The 18,387-nt window shown below is 40.4% G+C and overlaps 2 protein-coding genes across 8 annotated transcripts in view; one reads left to right on the top strand and one right to left on the bottom strand.

Moving 5' to 3' along the window:
* The window catches only part of LRIG2 (leucine rich repeats and immunoglobulin like domains 2), a 162,877-nt gene extending 160,320 nt beyond the window's left edge, over nt 1-2,557 (bottom strand). Inside the window, exons 1-2 of one of the 3 annotated variants that reach the window (XM_042998214.1) lie at nt 2,301-2,557; nt 1,917-2,015 (exon numbers count right to left, since the gene is read on the bottom strand). The gene's annotated coding sequence lies outside the window, so the exon portion shown is untranslated. Of the gene's footprint in view, nt 1-1,916; nt 2,221-2,300 lie in introns of those variants that run through there. The other 2 variants (XM_042998216.1, XM_042998215.1) reach the window with 2 other exon arrangements.
* The window catches only part of SLC16A1 (solute carrier family 16 member 1), a 49,408-nt gene that overhangs the window by 1,928 nt on the left and 29,093 nt on the right, over nt 1-18,387 (top strand). For 3 of the 5 annotated variants that reach the window (XR_006221819.1, XR_006221818.1, XM_042998220.1), the window contains exon 1: nt 2,661-2,874. The exons of 1 other annotated variant lie outside the window; for it this stretch is intronic. The gene's annotated coding sequence lies outside the window, so the exon portion shown is untranslated. Of the gene's footprint in view, nt 1-2,660; nt 2,875-2,969; nt 4,207-18,387 lie in introns of those variants that run through there. One more of the 5 variants, XM_042998221.1, reaches the window with a different exon arrangement.

Here is an 18,387-nt window from a genome sequence, read left to right as displayed (position 1 = left end):
CAAACTATAATGTTAATCATAAACACTTGTGGAGTGCTTTCCAAGTTTTACCAACCCCTTCTGCATATACTCTTACTTGATTATCACAATAGCTTGGGCTGATAGATATTATCTCCAATTTACCTGGCCCAGAAGAGTTCAATGGTTCAATGAATTAACTGTCCAGAGTAACACCAATAGTAAATTATGGGAACAAACATTCTGATCCCAAAGTATGTACTCTTCACAACACTACAGTTTCTACTAGGGACAGATCCAGATTTTGTGGAACATGCAGCATACACAATTTTGGTGGACATTTTCAAGAAAAGGAATACAAAATTACAATAAAACACTAATATAATCCTGTGAACACATTGTTAGGGCCCCTGTCAGGTCCTGGAAGGGGTCTATTCAAGTGAAGTGCCTTTAGGATTAATCTTTAGGGCTCGGTTTCACGGGTTTCCACGGTTATACAATTATTTAGTGCTTACTTTCTGCCAAACACTTAAGTAAATAGTATTTTTATTATAACAACCCTAGGAGGTAGGTACTATCCTTGTTTTACAAAGCAGACAATGAGGCTTAGAGAGTAAAATAATTTGCCTAAGGATATAGAGCTTATAAGTGCCAAGTATCAAAATTGAAACTGTGGAGATCTGGCTCCTGGGTTGATAATATAAACCCATCCCACCCTATATAAGTCTTCTTTTCGGGTTTCCTAGAATCATCTTAATCTACTGCTTCCCACTCCATTCTATAGTTCGGGCCCTGATAAGCTCATGTCCGAACCAGTCCCATGCTGTCTCCTTAACTCAATTCTCCTACCGTCTACCATGAATGCTGCTACCACCCTAATAATCCTAAAGCACTACTGTTCTAAGTCCTAGACACCCCCATGGCCTAAAGTGCCTTCCTTCTCAGCATTTATCAAAGGTGAGAAGCAATTAATTGCTGCTCATACGCAGTACTTGGCCATAGATTCCATACCGTCTTTTTTTTTTTTTTTTTTCAACGTTTTTTATTTATTTTTGGGACAGAGAGAGAGACAGAGCATGAACGGGGGAGGGGCAGAGAGAGAGGGAGACACAGAATCGGAAACAGGCTCCAGGCTCCGAGCCATCAGCCCAGAGCCCGACGCGGGGCTCGAACTCACGGACCGCGAGATCGTGACCTGGCTGAAGTCGGAGGCTCAACCGACTGCGCCACCCAGGCGCCCCTCCATACCGTCTTCTAAGGTGTTGAACTATTACTGAAAACTTTTCGTTGTGTGAAACAGAAGCAGAGTGGGTAAGGGGAAAGCACAATCACCTCTCAGAACCGGACCCTTCAATCCCCACTCTTCAATCTCAGTTCTTCACTTGTAAAACAAAACCTTAGAGCCAATCTCACAGGGTTTTTGTGAGAATCAAGGGTGGGAGGAGGAAGGAAGGACTCGGTTGGGGGAAAGAGCAAATGGTCATCAAATGCTGGCTGATTTCTTCTGCCTGAATGGGAGATTGCCCCTAAAATCTGTAAACTCTCTGAAGGCAGGGGCCTTCATACATTTTTGGTATTTCCTGAAGGCCAACTTCAGAGACACCTCATAATTATTCAATCTGATCACTTAAACAGAACCACTTCCCCTGTCAAGACTTGCTCAAGAAACTACAATGGCTCTTAGGACAAAATCTGGCTCTGGAGTCTGACTGTAGGTGTTGGCCACTTACTCTGTGACCTCTGGAAGGTTACTTAACCTCTCTTGAGCCTTAGGTCCCTAATTTGTAAAATGTTAATAGTTACCGACCTCATAAGATTATGAGGATAATTCAGGTGAACTAAGTATATAATCGGTCCCTCAAAACTGCTAGCTCTGATTATGTCCTGTCCCGAACATTCGGTGTCCATAGAAATTTGGCTTTTGCATTCCCTTGTCTCCCCGTTTCTGGCATACACACCTTCCCCCTAGAGACAGGGGTCGCCACCCTCTGAACCGCTCTTCTTTCCCGGTTTCTGTGTTTAACCACCACCATCCACCAAATACCACAGGGCAGGCTCTGTATTAAGAAAGTTCCATAAATTCGTCAAAACCACCAAAAGCGCCTATGAGGTCGGATCTACTACCGTTGCCATTTTAGAGAACAGGAAACAGGCCCTGAGGGTTTGGGTGACTTCCCCGAGTTCACCCAACTCTGCGGAGGCCACAGCCCGCGCTCGCACCGCCCGCCCCTCTGCCTCTTCCCGGGCCCGAGGTGCACCCGCATCCATTCACACCCCGCCCAGCCCCTCCTCTTCCAGCAGCTTCCCGGCTCCCCCGCGCGCCCGCCCGTCGCCCCCCACACCTGAGTCAGGCCCCCGGGGGTACGCCCCATCCGTCCTTCGCGGCTTTTCCCTTTTCTCTGCCAGAGACTGAAGGGTAGGCCGGCGCCGGCGTCCCGCGCGCGTGTAAGTCACCGCGAGCTCCTTGGACTGAGGACCTGAGGGGCAAGCGCCGCAGAGGAGCGCTGCGGCTCCGTCCGCGCCGCGTAGCGGGGGTGCAAATCGCGGGTCGTGCTGAGCCGCCGGTCACGTGGCGGGGAGGGGGCGCCGGCGCGCGCGGGCGGGCTGGCGCGCGCGCCTGCGAGCGTGTGGAGGCGCGAGTCGCGGTTCGGGCGTATGTATAGGGGGGAGGGGGCGGCGGCCGGGAGGGCCGACTCCGCCCCCTGTGCGCATGCTCCGGTCCCGGCGGGTTATAAGGCAGCCCCGCCACGGGCCTGGCCCCACAAAGTGCTGGCGAGCTGCGACGTGACCAGCCGGCCGCGTGGGTTCCCGAACGAGCGAACGAGGCAGCTGGTGAAGGACGCGACCTGGACCCTGGGCCCTGCGGAACTCCAGCCGCGTCACGCACACGCTCGGCGCCGCGAGCCGCGCATAACGGTTAGTTGAGTAACGGCCGGCGGCGGCGCTCGGCGCGGACCCTGCGGTGCCCCTGCTGACCTCGCGGATGGGAGGGAGCCTCGGGAGCCATGGGGTGGGAGGCATGCAGCCTTGAGTCTCGGGGGAGGGAGGCGGCCCGGCAGGGGCATCGTGGCCGCGGGCCGCCGCGTGGCCCCGGAGCGCGGCGTTGGTGAAGGAGACCTTGAGGCGGTGGGGACAGCGCCTCGCCCCGCTGAGCTGCGGCCCCCGTGGTCAGGTGCCGGCTACCGGCCTGGCCGAGGAGTTGGGTCTTGGTGCCGGTGACCTTGGGAAAGTCGCTCTTCCCCAGCCTTCAGGAGTCTTCTCAAGAGATGCTTTTGATTTGGAAAAGGGACGACGTGGGGCTGATTCACGTGGTGCCTCCCGGCTCTCCTGGCCGCGTTCTGATCCGAGGGAAGGGACTCGGGGCGGGAGTTATTTTGGACTCGTGGCATGCCCGCCCCAACCTTCTGGGCTAGCCAATCCTTGCCCCACCTGGTGACTTGCGAGGGTGGTTTGGGGAGCCGCAGTCCCTGCAGCTAAGGCGTGACTGCAGGGTGCGCGTGGACTTTGCGGAGGGAACAGTGCAGCTGGCCGGCCCCGGGACTGGTGCTGACGGAGGCTCTTTGTCATTCAACCTGTGGCTGCGGAACGTCAGCTGTAGCGCCCTCGCGCTCCTGGGCTTGAAGGTGGCCCTGTTTGAGAGCAGTCTAAAGGATAGCGTTACACTTGGTCAGATGCACTCGGTTTGTTCCAAGTACATCCTTTTTTCCCCACGTGCATTTTAACATTTCATTTCCTTGCCATGACTTATTTGGTGTGACACGCAGTTGCCAAAACTACTTTGAAATTATTTTCAACCAAGAAACAAACGGATTTCTACTTGACTGGAGTTTCCATCGTTTGCTTACAACCTAGGCGTCTACTGATAACAGTAGAATGTTTACAGAGCTTACCATAGCTAGTTTTTTTTTTTTTTCAAAAGTTATTCCGGTTTCGAAATAAAATGCGTACACGTCAGTGCCCTAATGAAACAAATGTGGATTTAGTAACTACTGGAATGTCGTGATAGGGTGAACTCTGAATTGTGTGAGAGTTTGGAAGAGTATGACCAGGAATTAGGCATTAATAAACAACTTCAATGTCAGTTACCAGACCTATGAGTGAATTAAACTATGAATCTTCAGCTTTTTAGTTTGGCATTAAATTGTGCCCATAAATCCAAGTCTTATGCCCTCAAGTACAACTTTGCCTTCAAACTGCCATGGAAAATATCAGGAATTCAAGACATCTAGCATTTAATATAGGTAATGGGTAAGTATTATTTAAAAGTTTAACATACTTGAGTAATTCAGGGTTTAGATAAATGCTGTTCTTTAATCATACTACAGTGACTCTTGTTAAACATGTAAGTTAATGGTGTGGAGAGCTTTTTGTGAGATTTTTATAGCCGAGTAGGTTTAAAGGTAACCTAACAGGCTATAACATCCCTAAGCAGATAAAAAAAGAGGTAAAAGGTCATAGGATGAAACCAGTTGATAATGTTTCAATAGTTTACATGTGTTTTCATCTTTTAAATATTAATGCATATAATATTAGCCCTGGAAAAGATCTTAATCACTACCTAGTGAGATTCTCTTATTTTACACATCAGGAAACTGAGGTTGGAGAAGTTAAGTGACTTAACATTCTAGGTCTGAAAACTTGTTAATACTTGGGTGGGAATTAATGTGTCTTTTGACTCTCATTTAATCAGATTGGCACTCTTGAGCTTTCTGTAAAATTGTTAATGTGGGTATAAATTATACTAAAATTATTTTGAGTATTTTTTTGCCAATTTATGTTCTTCATTCCCATTGTGTTTTCAGTCTACTTTATAGTACATGCCTTTGTAGGATTTAGGTCCTGTAAATGCCTACATGGCCAGTCTTTTTTTTATTGCAGATGAAGACTTGGAAGATGGAACTTAGTTATAAGAAAAATAGACCAGAAAGTTATAAATATTTATGTATTCAGCAATTTGGTACTAGCTACTAGGCACTAGGAAAGACTTAGGATTCAGCAGTGAACAAGTTCCAGCCCTATCCCTTCTGGAGTTTGTAGTTTAACTGAAGAGCAGATAGATAGGCAAAGGTGATTACCACAAGTATTGAGTGTCCTAGTAGAGGAAGTGCAGGTTCCCAAAGAACCAAATAGTGTATTCTGGAGATATGAGAAGACACTCAACTTAGTATAGAAGCGATCTGGGTAGGCCTCTCTGAAGAAATGGTACTTAGCTTTTTAGACTTGAAGGTTAGGAGCTAACTGAGCCAGGAAGTGATGGTGGAAAGAGCATTCCAGACATGAATACTGAAACTGCAGTCAGAGTACAGGGTACATTGGAAAAACTGCAAGAATTTAATCAAAGCTAAAGCATAGAGGGAGAAGGGAGATTAAGGAGAGATGAAAGTTGGATGAAAGTTGGAGAGGTAGATAATCTCAGATAATGGCCTTATAAGTTATTTTAAGGAATTAGGGAAGGGACTACGTCAAAAATTTAAGGAAGCACTCTTGCCTTGAAGGCAGTCTAAAGCAGTTTAAGGGTTTTAAGTGGGACTGGGAATGACCTGATCACATTTTTCATTTTAGGAGCATCATTCTGTATACAAGCATCGTTCTGTATACAATGTGGGGAATAGGCTGATGGGGAGGCTGTTGGAATGTGCGAGACCACAGTGATAGGCAGTAGTGGGAGGATGGAAGAGAGAGGGAACACACAGGATTCTGTGGCAGACCAGATGGGAGAGACTGGGACATCCAGAAGAGTTAACAATATCTCATCGGTTTCTAGCTTGACCAAATATGATTTTACAGATTTATTAGATGGTATTTATCTCCCTTTAATCAATGGGGACATTTAAGACATGTGACTAGTCCAGGGCTGCTCAGGTTTGAGTGTTGGAAACAAAACAAATCCATTCCTGTCTTTTTAGTTCCATTGGTGTTATTGATAGTGATTTTTTTTCTTAATCCCTTCTAAATTTTTTTTTTTTTTTTTAGTAATTTTTTTAAATTTATTTTTGAGAGAGAGACAGTGCAAGCCAGGGAGGGGCAGAGAGAGAGAGGGAGACACACAATCCGAAACAGGCTCCAGGCTCCAGGCTCCAAGCCGTCAACACAGAGCCCGATGTGAGGCTCGAACTCACAAACCGCGAGATCATGACCTGAGCCAAAGTCGGACGCCCAACCATCTGAGCCACCCAGGCGCCCCACTTACTTATTCCCTTCTAAACAATTTATTATTGAAAATTTCATACACAATTGAGAGCCAGTACTGTTTCATCTATACCCTTTCCCGTTCCCCTACAGCTGCTACTGGGTTAATGTGAAGCAGATCCTAGATATACAATTATTTCATTTGTAAATATTTCAGTATGTCTCTAAAAGACATGACTCCAAAATATCATAACCACATACCATTATCTTACCTGTAAAAATGAACATCATCAAATAAGCAGAAAATTCGAATTTTCCTAAGTTTTTTTTTCTTCCCTTTTTTAAAGTAAGCTCTATACCCAACATGGGGCTTGAACTCATAACCTCGAGATCAAGAGTCCCATGCTCTGTGGACTGAGCCAGCCAGGTGTCCCCCTAAATTGTTTGAAATAACTAGGTTGCTTGGTTTGGGATCCAAACACAATCACACATTACATTTGGTAGGTATGTATTTTAACCTGCAGTTCCCCCCCCCCCTTCTCATTTTCCTCATAATTTATTTGCTGAAGGAACCAGGTTATTTTTCTTAAAGTTTCCCTCATTCTGGATTTAGTTGAATCTGTCCCTCTGGAATAGTTTTAATATGTTCTAGTTAAACATGTCTCTTGATTCCCTGTATTTCCTGTAAATTGGTGGCTAGATTTAAGACTTTGAGCATGCTTAGATCTGTTTAGGTTTGATTTCTGAGGGTAGGGACAGTGTGGGGGAGAGGGCAAATATAATCCGTAGATGATGATATATATTTCCATCAGGAGGCCTATGTTTGGTTGCTACTGACTCTGCTATATTAATGGCATGGTTCCATTTTTTTCATTAGTGGTTTGCAAATGCCCTCTAATTCTAACATTCCTTCTCCGTTGATCAACTGGAATACCTCTATAAAGAGAAGTAGGGCTTTCCCCCCCCACCCCCAGTTTTAGTGGGATATAATTGACATACATCATTGTATAAGTTTAAGGTGTACAGTATGATGGCTTGAGTAACATATATTGTGAAGTGATTACCACAGTAAGTTCAGTTAGCAGCCATCAGCTCATTAGATACAATAAAAAGAAAGCAAAAAAAATTTTTTTTTGTCCCAAAGAGAGTTCAGGATTTATTCTCTTAACATTCATATGTATCATATTAGTGTTAATTATAGTTGCCATGTTGTACCTCCTATCCCTTATTCTTATAATTGGAAGTTTGTACCTTTTGACCACCTTCCCCAAGTGGTTTTTGAATGTAAGGGTAAGTTAAAGTTTGTGTTTTAATACAATATCCTATGTGATTGAGACACTGTCTTTTTGGAGAGGTGTATTTAAGTGTATCAAGGTTCATTTTCTTTAAAAGCCAGTATTTTGTTAAAATGTTTTTAGTACCTGATGTTAATATTTCAAATGGTTTTTACTATTTGGGATATTTAGAATTTCTGTTCTTAAATTGATAGGGTTTCTTTTGGTCTTCTCTGCTATTTCTTTGAAGAACTTATCTGTTCCCATAGCTTTTGGGGAGTTTCTGGTAGAATCACTACCAAATCTAAATCTCTAGCTGTAACCACATTACAGATTTTAAATTCCTTGAGGACAGAGATTGATTACTCTTATCAATGATCTGCTTTTCTAATTCTTGGGCATTTCAAAATTAAAATGTTGCTTAAAGTTCATTATCTCTGCCTGTTCCCAACTTCCCTTCATTCCTCACACCCCCCACCCCCAACTTACTCTTTTCTTCTGATTACCATTCTTTCAGGTAGTCAGGGTTAAAAACCTCTGAGTCATCTTAATACTTCTCTAGTAGGTCCCCTGCCCTACCAAGTGCAATTAAGTGCCAAACCTTTCCTTTGTTGTATCCATTTGCTTCCCCCGCTCTACTTTTCATTTTTATTACTACTCCCTAGTTTAGGCTGCTGCCATGATTTGTGGCGTGGCCTTATACCTTCTCTCATTGCCATCCCCCTTCTCTAATCTGCTCTATAGTGTGCTGCCAGTTCTGATCATGTCATCTCTCTAATTAAAACCTTCTCATAGCTTTCTAGTGCCTACCAAATTTAGTATTTGCCTGTATAGATTTGTCTTCTACAATATATAACTCCAAATTATCCTTCTAAGTTGTATGCTATTCTTCCTTTAACTTGCACTGACAAACTGAAATTTTTCTCCATGCTTTTTTCCCCTGTAATTTTGTTTTCTCTTTTCCTGGTCATGGGATCCATTTTATAATGGATCTTTATGCCAAGATTAGTATAGGTGACATATTTGAACCCTTGTGTTCTATAAAGAAGTGATAAAACAGCAATAACAATCTTAAGGAAATGGTGATTTCTCTTCTGAGGTCACAGCACACACAATGACAGCATGAGTTCACATCTATCAACAGCGAGACTGGCTGCAAAAGGGCTGAGCCGTTTAGGAGTACCACTAACCATTTATGCAGAAGTAGTGGGATCCAGCTGTGTTGTTTGTCCACAGTAGTCTGTTGCTAATCACATCTCATAATGTTGTTGAATCTAATCTGATTTGATTACAATGACTTAGTCCTCCTGTGAAGGAGAAATTCCTCAAAACATACAAGCATTGTAAGCTGCATATTTGATCATTGGTTGAAAAGTATTTTTTCTTGGGGCTCCTAAGTGGGTCAGTTGGTTAGACATCCAATTCTTGATTTCAGTTCAGGTCATGATCTCACAGATTGTGCGATTGGACCCTGTGTCGGGCTCTATGCTGACAGCGCAGAGCCTGCTTGGGATTCTCTCTTTCCCTGCCCCTCCCCTGTGCTCTTTCTCTGAATAAACACTTAAAAAGAAAAGAAAGGGGCATCTAGGTGGTTCAGTTGGTTAAGCGTCTGACTTTGACTCAGGTCCTGATCTCGCAGTTAATAAATTCAAGCCCTACATCAGGCTCTATGCTAACAATGATGACCCTGGAGCCTGCTTTGGATTCTGTGTCTCCCTCTCTCTGCCCCTCCCTCTCTCTCAAAAATAAAAGACAAAAAAATTTTTTAAAAAAAAAGAAAAATATTTTTTCTCTTTGATTTTGCTCTTCCTATGTAAATCACCAAAGACTATTGAGTAAATGAAAGTCTGATAATACTGCTCTAGTGTGTTACTATTTTGGATAGTAATGGAACTTCTTTTTTATTAAATTTTTAAATTCCAATATAGTTAATATACAGTGCTATGTTAGCTTCAGGCGTACAAAATGGTGATTCAACAATTCTATATGTTACTCAGTGCTCATCATGATAAGCATACTTGTAACAGGGCTTTTTAAGTTGCCTTGAATAGTTTTGAGACTCAAAACTTTTACTGTATTAACTTTCTCTTCTGTTCCCGTATCAGGGGTTTGTACCCTAGAATCTGCAGATTGGTCCTCCCTGATGGATGGAATTCAGAGAGTCTGTGAACTTGGCTAAAGAAAAAAATTACACCTTTTCATTAACTTCTAAGTAAAATTTAGATTTATTTCAACTATGAGTGTAGGCAACTATAGCTACAACTAAGCTATAGTAGTTTTAGTAGTGCCTGGTGACAGTCACCAATAGAAATCACATATTTTCATATCATAATGTGATTGTAGCCATCTTAAAATTGTTTAAACTTATAATTACTTCAAAATTACTGTGGTTATTAGACCTACTAGATTTTATCTAATTTGTTAATTTTGAAAAGACATATCAATTAAAAAGTATATATCAATTAAAAATATTTTGACAATTATACATTTGACAATTATACATTTGTATTTTATGCATTTAAAAACCTCATTCTAACAAGAATAATGACAGTTTTTACCAAACTGTCAAAGGAATCTGTCAAAGGCACCAAAGAGCCTAAGGACTCCTGTTTATATTCTTGTATGTGTATTCTGATAGAAGAGTAGTTAGCCAGAACCTGTGATGGAATATACAATACAAATCATGATGTCACAGGTTTATGTAAATTATTTGGCCATTGACTTCTGTGTACTAAATCATCATAAATTTTGACCTCATAAATGGTAGGGAACAAAATACTTGTGTTTGCTAAGGGCTAGTAAGATGATTTCCACAAATATGGGCAGAATAATTTTCCTTTGTATTCAGGAAGTATATGTTTATATAACTTAAAATTAATACATCCGAAATGGTTTTTTTTGTTTTTAAATTAAAAAAAAAAAGTTTTTAAGTAAACTCTAGGCCCAATATGGGGCTTGAACTCATGACCCTGAGACCAAGAATCACACACTCCATGGACTGAGCCAGGCAGGTACACCCAAAATTCTGTTTTAAATGCCGTAGTTAGGGGCACCTGGGTGGCTCAGTTGGTTAAGTGTCCTGACTCTTGATCTAAGCTCAGGTCTTGTTATCAGCCCGCGATGGGCTCTGCATTGGGCTTGGAGCTTACTTAAAAAATACACCATAAGGTAAATGGAATAGGGGGTGTCTTCATTGACTTGGAGTTTTCTTGCCCTCTTTTGGATATATCAGCAAAGGTGCTTCAAATTGCTTCAGATCTTAACTTCACAAGCTCGCTCTATTAGATGTAGGGTTTTTTATTTTGCTCAACTAAGTGAACCCCTAAAGAGGTCAGTGGAAGTCAGGTTTGAAATACCTGCTCTGTAGATTAGAAATACACGTCCTTACTTCAGTCTGTTGTGGTTGTGTAATGATGTTGTATGTATTTACTTTGTTACTTGGAAAACTACCTGATGGAGTTAGTAGAGGGAAAAAGAATGGTTTAACAATTACTGTGGTTTCTAGGAAAATAAAACATTAATTTGAAAGTTGTATATTTTTAGTAAAGGAACTTAATAATTATCTTTTTATAATTTATTTTGAGAGAGAGAGAGAGAGAGCGAGCGCGTGCACAGACGGGGGAGGGGCATAGAGGGAGGGAGAGAAATTCCCAAGCAGGCTCTGCACTCTCAGCACAGATCCTGACACTGGGCTTGATCTCACAAACTGTGAGATCACAACCTGAGCCCAAATCAGGAGTCAGACGCCCAATCTGACTGAGCCACTGAGGTGCCCCGGAACTGATAATTATCTTAAAGACAATATAATCTAAGATTTATAATGTCAGCAATTAAAAAGACTATTTCAGTTTAATTGTAGTATGCTGTTTGCTACATCTTTACTGTCTATGAATATCTTCTAAAAAAGCTTTGCAAATACACATTTGAGAATGGTGGGTAATGATTTAATTCCAAACAATACTCAAATTTAATACTTTCGTGTGGTTTGTTATTGATGAAACAAACAAAACAAAACAACTTAGTTTTTTGAGATAATGAGGGTCAAAGTTTGAACTTAATGAAGTTCAAACTCATTCAGGGCATGTTTATTAAATAGTGACTATGTGTACAAGAAATTACTAGAAAGGGATGAAAGAATATATAGTTTAAAGTGTGCTTTGAGGAGTACCTCAAACTGTGGCTCAGTTGTGGCTCAGTCAGTTGAGCATCCGACTCTTCATTTCAGCTCACGTCATGATCTCACAGTTTCGTGAGTTCAGGCCCCCTCTGGAATCTGTGCTGTTGGCTCAGAACCTGCTTGGGATCCTCTCTCTCTCCCTCTCTCTCTGCCCCTCCTCCACTCATGCTCTCTCAAAAATAAATGGATAAACTTTAAAAAAATAAAATGTGGTTTGAGAACATTCAGAATGAAAATAAAGCTTTGAAATGAAATGTTACTATGTTACTCTGTTGTTTTTAGTCCTCGAAACTTAAGATATTTTTATGTGAAAGTAAGTATAGTGTTAATTATTTCTGCCAGTGAATAGTTCAAATCTGCTTTTTGCAAGAAAAGGAAAAGGTTTCTTTGTTTATCTTTTAATGAATTGTAATCCACTTATATTCCCCATTAGGCTTCAGAATACTGGGAGTGAAATAGATTCTAGCAGAAATATCACCTATTGTATTCAAATACTCATTTATATTCAAAGTAATATAAATGACACAACACCGACAACATATCTATTTGTAATTTTAGTCTAGTACATTTTTTTTCAAATTCTGAAACAAGGTAGGTCTTACACTAAAAAATTGAAATGGCACACCTTAGATACTGATTGGGTGAATATATTTTTGGATTGCTGAAGAAAAACAACATATTCAGGTATTCCAGAGTATAATCTGGAATTCTGCCAAACAGAACATGCTGTTGAAGGATATAGTCTCCAACTTCCCCTTCTTTGCTACTATGCACACTCTTTGTTTTATATAATGTGAAATGGGTCTGTATTTGGAAACTCTTGCCCAAGCAAGAAACAAATTAGCATGTGAAAGGGAACAGGACTTGGCCTCAGCATAGAATATAGCCAATTTTTCAGTGTGAGAAACAGGCAAAAATGAAGCATTAAAGAAGGCCTAGATCTGCTGGTGTAGTAATAACTCAGAGAGTGAGACTGATTAGATCTTTTTGTTGTTGGTGTTATTAAGTTTATTTATTTATTTTGAAAGAGAGAGCATGGATAGGGGAGGGTTAGAGAGAGGGAAAGAGAATCCCAAGCAGGCCGTGCACTGGTCAGTGTGGAGCCCGACATGGGGCTTGAACCCACAAACTGTGAGATCATGACCAGGGCTGAAATCAAGAGTCAGACGCTTAACCAACTGAGCCCCTTAGCACCCCTGATCAGCTAAGTTCTATGTGCCAAAAGTTGTATTCAGTAATTTTTTTTCTTTATGTAAAAACAAACAAAAAACCTTTTCTGCCTCTTTGTAGAGGACACTAGGTCCAGAAAGCATAACATGACATCACTGGGGAGTTTTTCCTTGTTTCATATTTTTCTCTGCTTCTCAAAAACTGGGGAAATCAGAGTCTTTGAAGTTCACCTAATGCTAACTTTTGGGGGCAGGAGGAGGTTAAATTTTTAAAAGTGGGAAGAATAGCCTCTGTCCTTAATTCATGATCTAAAAGCACACACCTAAACTAATTAGGGAAATAATTACTTACAAAGAAAGAAAGAGACATATAGTTTAGTATCTTAGAGTTTTCAGAATGCTACCCAAGAAGCACTAAGATATCATGGAGGAGATTCACTTATGTGACATGGTGTATTCAGAAAAGCAGTAAGGATATTGGTGGGCTAGAGTAGATTTTTAGTATTAGATGAAATTAGAATTATAGAAATCGTCAGTGAAAATTAATTTCATTTTTACAAGTTACTAAATGCTTTTATCACCTCAATATGTGAATATGGAACAAAATGATACTATCTTTTTGCCTTTGTTTCTCATTTGGCCTTTAAGACTAAGGTGTCCTAAAACCATGGTGCCTCTTGATGGCCTGTTGTCCTTTTCTCCCTGGGGAGTCATACAGTTGATTTTCTTTCTTCTTTTTAATGTTTGTTTATTTTTGAGAGAGCGCAAATGGGGGAGGGGCAGAGAGAAGGACAGAGGATCTGAAACAGGCTCTGCACTGACAGGCTGACAGCAGCAAGCCTGATGTGAGGCTTGAACTCATGAACCGAACCGTGAGATCATGACCTGAGCTCAAGTTGGACGCTCATCCAACAGAGCCACCCAGGTGCCCCCAGCTCACATTCTCTTTCCTTCTTTGCTCTTCCACAACTGAGATTGCCTGAAGCATGATTTCATCATGAATTATAAATACATACTTTCAGAGTCCCTCACTTTTCCTTCCTCTACTTCCAACTCTTACACAGTAGCATTACCAGAATATCTCTTCCTTTTCCCTTTCCTTCTTTCCTCTCTGGTTTATGAGACAAAAAAGCCTCAATCTTTGTTAATAAGTGTGAGAAGTGCTAATGATATAACAGTGTCAAGGAAAAGGGAAACTTGTAAGTATACATTTTAATCATGACTGATGTAATAAAGAATTGGTTCTACTAACTTCTCTTAAAGCTTTGAAATATCCATAGAAGTTATTACTAATTTCTGGACACCCTTATCTGCTTCCTTATCCCCACAAGTGAGTCCCAGTATTAAAGAGAACTAAACTAACTTGATCTCATGGGTTTTGTCTTAGTTAATTATACTGTTGTTTTCTAATCTGTTTTACAGACCTACATAACTTCAGCTTCTCTGAATGTGACTTTCTCTATGGTATGACTTTGAGGGGTAGCCTAGGTGGCTAACCACAGCGAAGTGGGAAAGTTCTCTAAAGTTAGGGATTTGCAGTGAAAAGTAAAAATGAGTTTGCCACTTTGTTTGACTAGGTGTCCCCAACTTTCGTTCAGGAACCTTAATGCTGAGCCCTAAGTAACCACCCCAGGCCTGTTATATTGAAGAGTTACCTATTTTTTAATTCATCTGATGTTAAACAATCCATGAACTTTAAATACAGAAAAAAATGAAGATGTTGGTTATTGTCTTAAAACAAACCTTACCATAAAGTAGAAGAAATAATACCATTGATCTGGATACATATTCAGAGATATTTCTGGTATTGAATGGAAAAAGCGTATAAAGCAGCATAAAACACAATCCCATGTTTATATCACATATATGGTTATGCATGCTATCCTAGAAAGAAATTTAAGAAAATTCTCATCAAAATGTAGAATAACTGATACAAGGATGATAGAATGGCAGAGATATTTTATTTTCAATTAATATATGTATACCCTAGGGGCGCCAGGGTGGCTCATTTGGTTAAGCGTCCAACTTCAGCTCAGGTCATGATCTCACGGCTCTTGAGTTCAAGCCCCACATCAGGCTCTGTGCTAACAACCCAGAGCCTGGAGCCTGCTTTGGGTTCTGTGTCTTCCTCTCTCTCTGCCCCTCCCCCACTCATGCTCTGTCTCTGAAAAATAAACATTAAAAACTGTACGTGTGTATATCCTCTAATTTTTCTATAATGAGTATGTATAACTTGTCATCTTTTAAAACTTTGCTACTTTGTGTTTTTTATTATAAAGTAATATATGTTCATTGGAACAAGTCAAACAACACAGTTATCGTAGGAGGATTATTATCTACTCCTCACAACCTCCAACCAATATAAAGTTTCAGATGCATTTATTTGAACATATTTATTGAATTCACTTAATTTACCTTTTTTCCCCCTTTCTTCCCTGTAATCTAAACTCCATGAGGCAGGGACCATGTCTGTTTAGTTCACAGCTTTTGCTGCAAGCACTCAAATTTTATTAAATGAATGGCAAAAAAGTTTGATGTATATCCTGATACAATTTTAAAATGATTATACAGTTCTATTATGTGTAGCTTTAAAAATCTGAATTGCAGGGGCACCTGCGTGGCTCAGTTGGTTGAGCATATGACTCTTGATTTTGGCTCAGGTCATGATCTCACAGTTGATGGAATTGAGCCTGGCTTCAGGCTTTGCGCTGACAGTGTGGAGCCTGCTTGGGATTCTCTCTCTCTCCCTCTCTCTCTGTTCCTCGCCTACGCACTCTTTCTCTCTCTCCCCCTCTTTCAAAATAAGTAAACTTAAAAATTTTTTTAAAAATCTGAGTTACAAAAACATTCATGAAATTTAGGACATTGATAGCTGATCGTCTTTGGGTCTCGTGACTGTAAAATCCTGCCTTTGTATGAACATCCTGCCTTTATTGTTAACAAGGTATGCCCCTTTCTTTATTGCACTAATGAAAACTAACACTTGTTTTTGGGATCATAGTGTTCATAAAGAAAGTTACACCACAGTTTGTGTTTGGGTAGTAGAAAGGAAAGGTGAAATGGCCAAGAAATGCAGTGTGTCACTTAGGAAGTTGTTATATAGAAGAATAAAAGAATCTGCTACTATAAGACTTAATTTTTTTAAGTTTTTTTTTTTTTAAGTTTATTTATTTTTGAGAGAGAGAGTGTATGAGTAGGGGTGAGCGAGAGAGAGAGAGGGAGACAGGGAGAGAGAGAGAATCCCAGACAAGCTCCTCACTGTCAGTGCAGAGCTGGAAGTAGGGCTTGAACTCAAACTGTGAGATCATGACTAGAGCTGAAATAAACAGTTGGATGCTTAACCAGCTGAGCCACCCAGGAGCCCCTATTTTAATTCTAGTCGTTAACATACAGTGTTATATTAGTTTTAAGTGTGCAGTATAGAAATTCCAACACTTTCATACATCACCCTATGCTCATCACCACAAGTGCACTCCTCGGTCCCCATCACCTATTTAACCCATTCTCCCACCCATCTCCCCTCTGGTAACCATCAGTTTGTTCTCTGTTTCTTTGTCTCTCTCTCTTACTTTTTAACCCTTGTTTGTTTTGTTTGTTAAACAAACCTATGAGTGAAATCATATGCTATTTGTTTTTCTCTGACTTCTTTCACTAAGCATTATACTCTCTAACTCCATTGCAAATGGGAAATTTTCATTCTTTTTTATGGCTGAATAATATTCCATTGTATATATATGCCACCTCTTCTTAATCCGTTCATTGACTGATGGGACACTTGGTTCCGTGTCTTAGCTGTTGTAAGTAATGCCATAGTGAACGAAGGGGGTGTATGTATCCCTTTGAATTAGTGTTCTTATATTTTTTAGGTAAATACCCAGTAGTGTAATTGCTGGATCAAAAGACAGTCCTATTTTTAACTTTTTAAGGGACCTCCATACTGTTTTCCACAGTGGCTGCACCAGTTTCCATTCCTACCAACAGTGCCAGAGGGTTCTTTTTTCTCCACATTCTCACCAACACCTGTTGTTTCTAGTGTTGCTGATTTTAGCCATTCTGACAGGTATGAGCATTTTCCTGATGATGAGTGATGTTGAACATCTTTGCATGTGTCTGGATATCTTCTTTGGAGAAATGTCTGTTCATGTCTTCTGCCCATTTTTAATTGGATTGTTTTTTGGGTGTTTTGAGTTTTATAAGTTTTTGAGTTCATAAGTTTATAAGTTTTTTGTATATTTTGGATACTAACCCTTTATTGGTTATATCATTTTTTAATGTCTTCTCCCATTCTGTAGATTGCCTTTTAGTTTTGTTGATGGTTTCTTTCATTATGCAGAAACTTTTTTTTGATAGTAGCAGTAATTTATTTTGGCTTTGTTTCCCTTACATCGGAGACCTATCTAGAAAGAAGTTGTTATGGCTAATGTCAAAGAAGTTATTGCCTATTTTCTAGGTTTTATGTTTTCAGGTCTCACATTTAGGTCTTTAATCCATTTTGAATTTATTTTTGTGTATAATGTAAGAAAGTGGTCCAGTTTCATTCTTCTGCATGTAGCTGTCCAGTTTTCCCAACACCATTTGTTGGAGAGACTATGTTTTTGCCATTGGATATTCTTTCCTGCTTCGTTGAAGATTATTTGACCATGTAATTATGGGTTTGTTTCTGGGTTTTCATTCTCTTTCATTGATCTTACATGTCTATATTTGTGCCAATACCATACTGTTTTGATTACTGCAGCTTTGTGATATAACTTGAAATCTGGAATTCTGATGCCTTCAGCTTTGCTTTTCTTTTTCAAAATTGCTTTGGCTATTTGTGGTTTCATACAAATTTTCAGATTGTTCTACTTCTGTGAAAAATGCTATTGGTATTTTGATAGGGATTGCATTAAATGTATAGATTGCTTTGGGTAGTATAGACTTTTTAACAATATTCTTTCAATCCGTGAATATCTTTCCATTTCTTTTTTTTTTTTAAGTTTAGTTAGAGAGAGAGAGAGAGAGAGAGAGTGCACACGTATGCCTGTAGGAGGAGGAGCAGAGAAAGAGGGGGAGAGAGAGAATCCCAAGCAGGCTGCTCACTGACAGCACCCATCTTTCCATTTCTTTGTGTTGTAAGACTATTACTTTTCATCCCGGATAGTATTCAATAGCTAATGGGCTTCACTTTTTTTTTCTTTTTGAAATACTAATTCACTAGGAGCAATGTTAAACTGGAGATTTATGTTTTTCATGCTGTGGCCCCTTAGATGAAGTCCTCTTAGTTTTAGAATTGGGAGCCATAACCCTAGTAGTACAAGATGCTAAGTTGGGTCTTACTGTTTTGTTCTGTTGTCATGTTTTGCTATTTGTCAGCTGGAGTAGAAATAGTTGCTAGTTTCTTGATACCTTTTTATAATAAACATTTTAAAAATTTCACAATTTTTCATGGAAGTTTTGAGTTTCACATTAAATTATTAAAGGGAGAAAGGCACCTGGGTGGCGCTTGTCAGTGAAGCATCGACTCTTGATCTTGGTTCAAGTCATTACCTCACAGTTGGTGAGTTCGAGCCCCACATCAGGCTCTCGCTGATGGCATGGAGCTTGCATGGGATTCTGTCTCTCCTGCTCTCTGCCCCTCCCCCACTTGTGCGTGTGCACACTCTCTCTCTCTGTCTCTCACAAAATAATTTTTTTTTAATTA

Source organism: Panthera tigris, chromosome C1, assembly GCF_018350195.1.
Source record: "Panthera tigris isolate Pti1 chromosome C1, P.tigris_Pti1_mat1.1, whole genome shotgun sequence".
NCBI classification, from domain to species: Eukaryota; Metazoa; Chordata; class Mammalia; order Carnivora; family Felidae; genus Panthera; species Panthera tigris.
The sequence above is the reverse complement of the archived record's forward strand: the minus strand, read 5'-3'. Positions and strand labels throughout refer to the sequence as shown.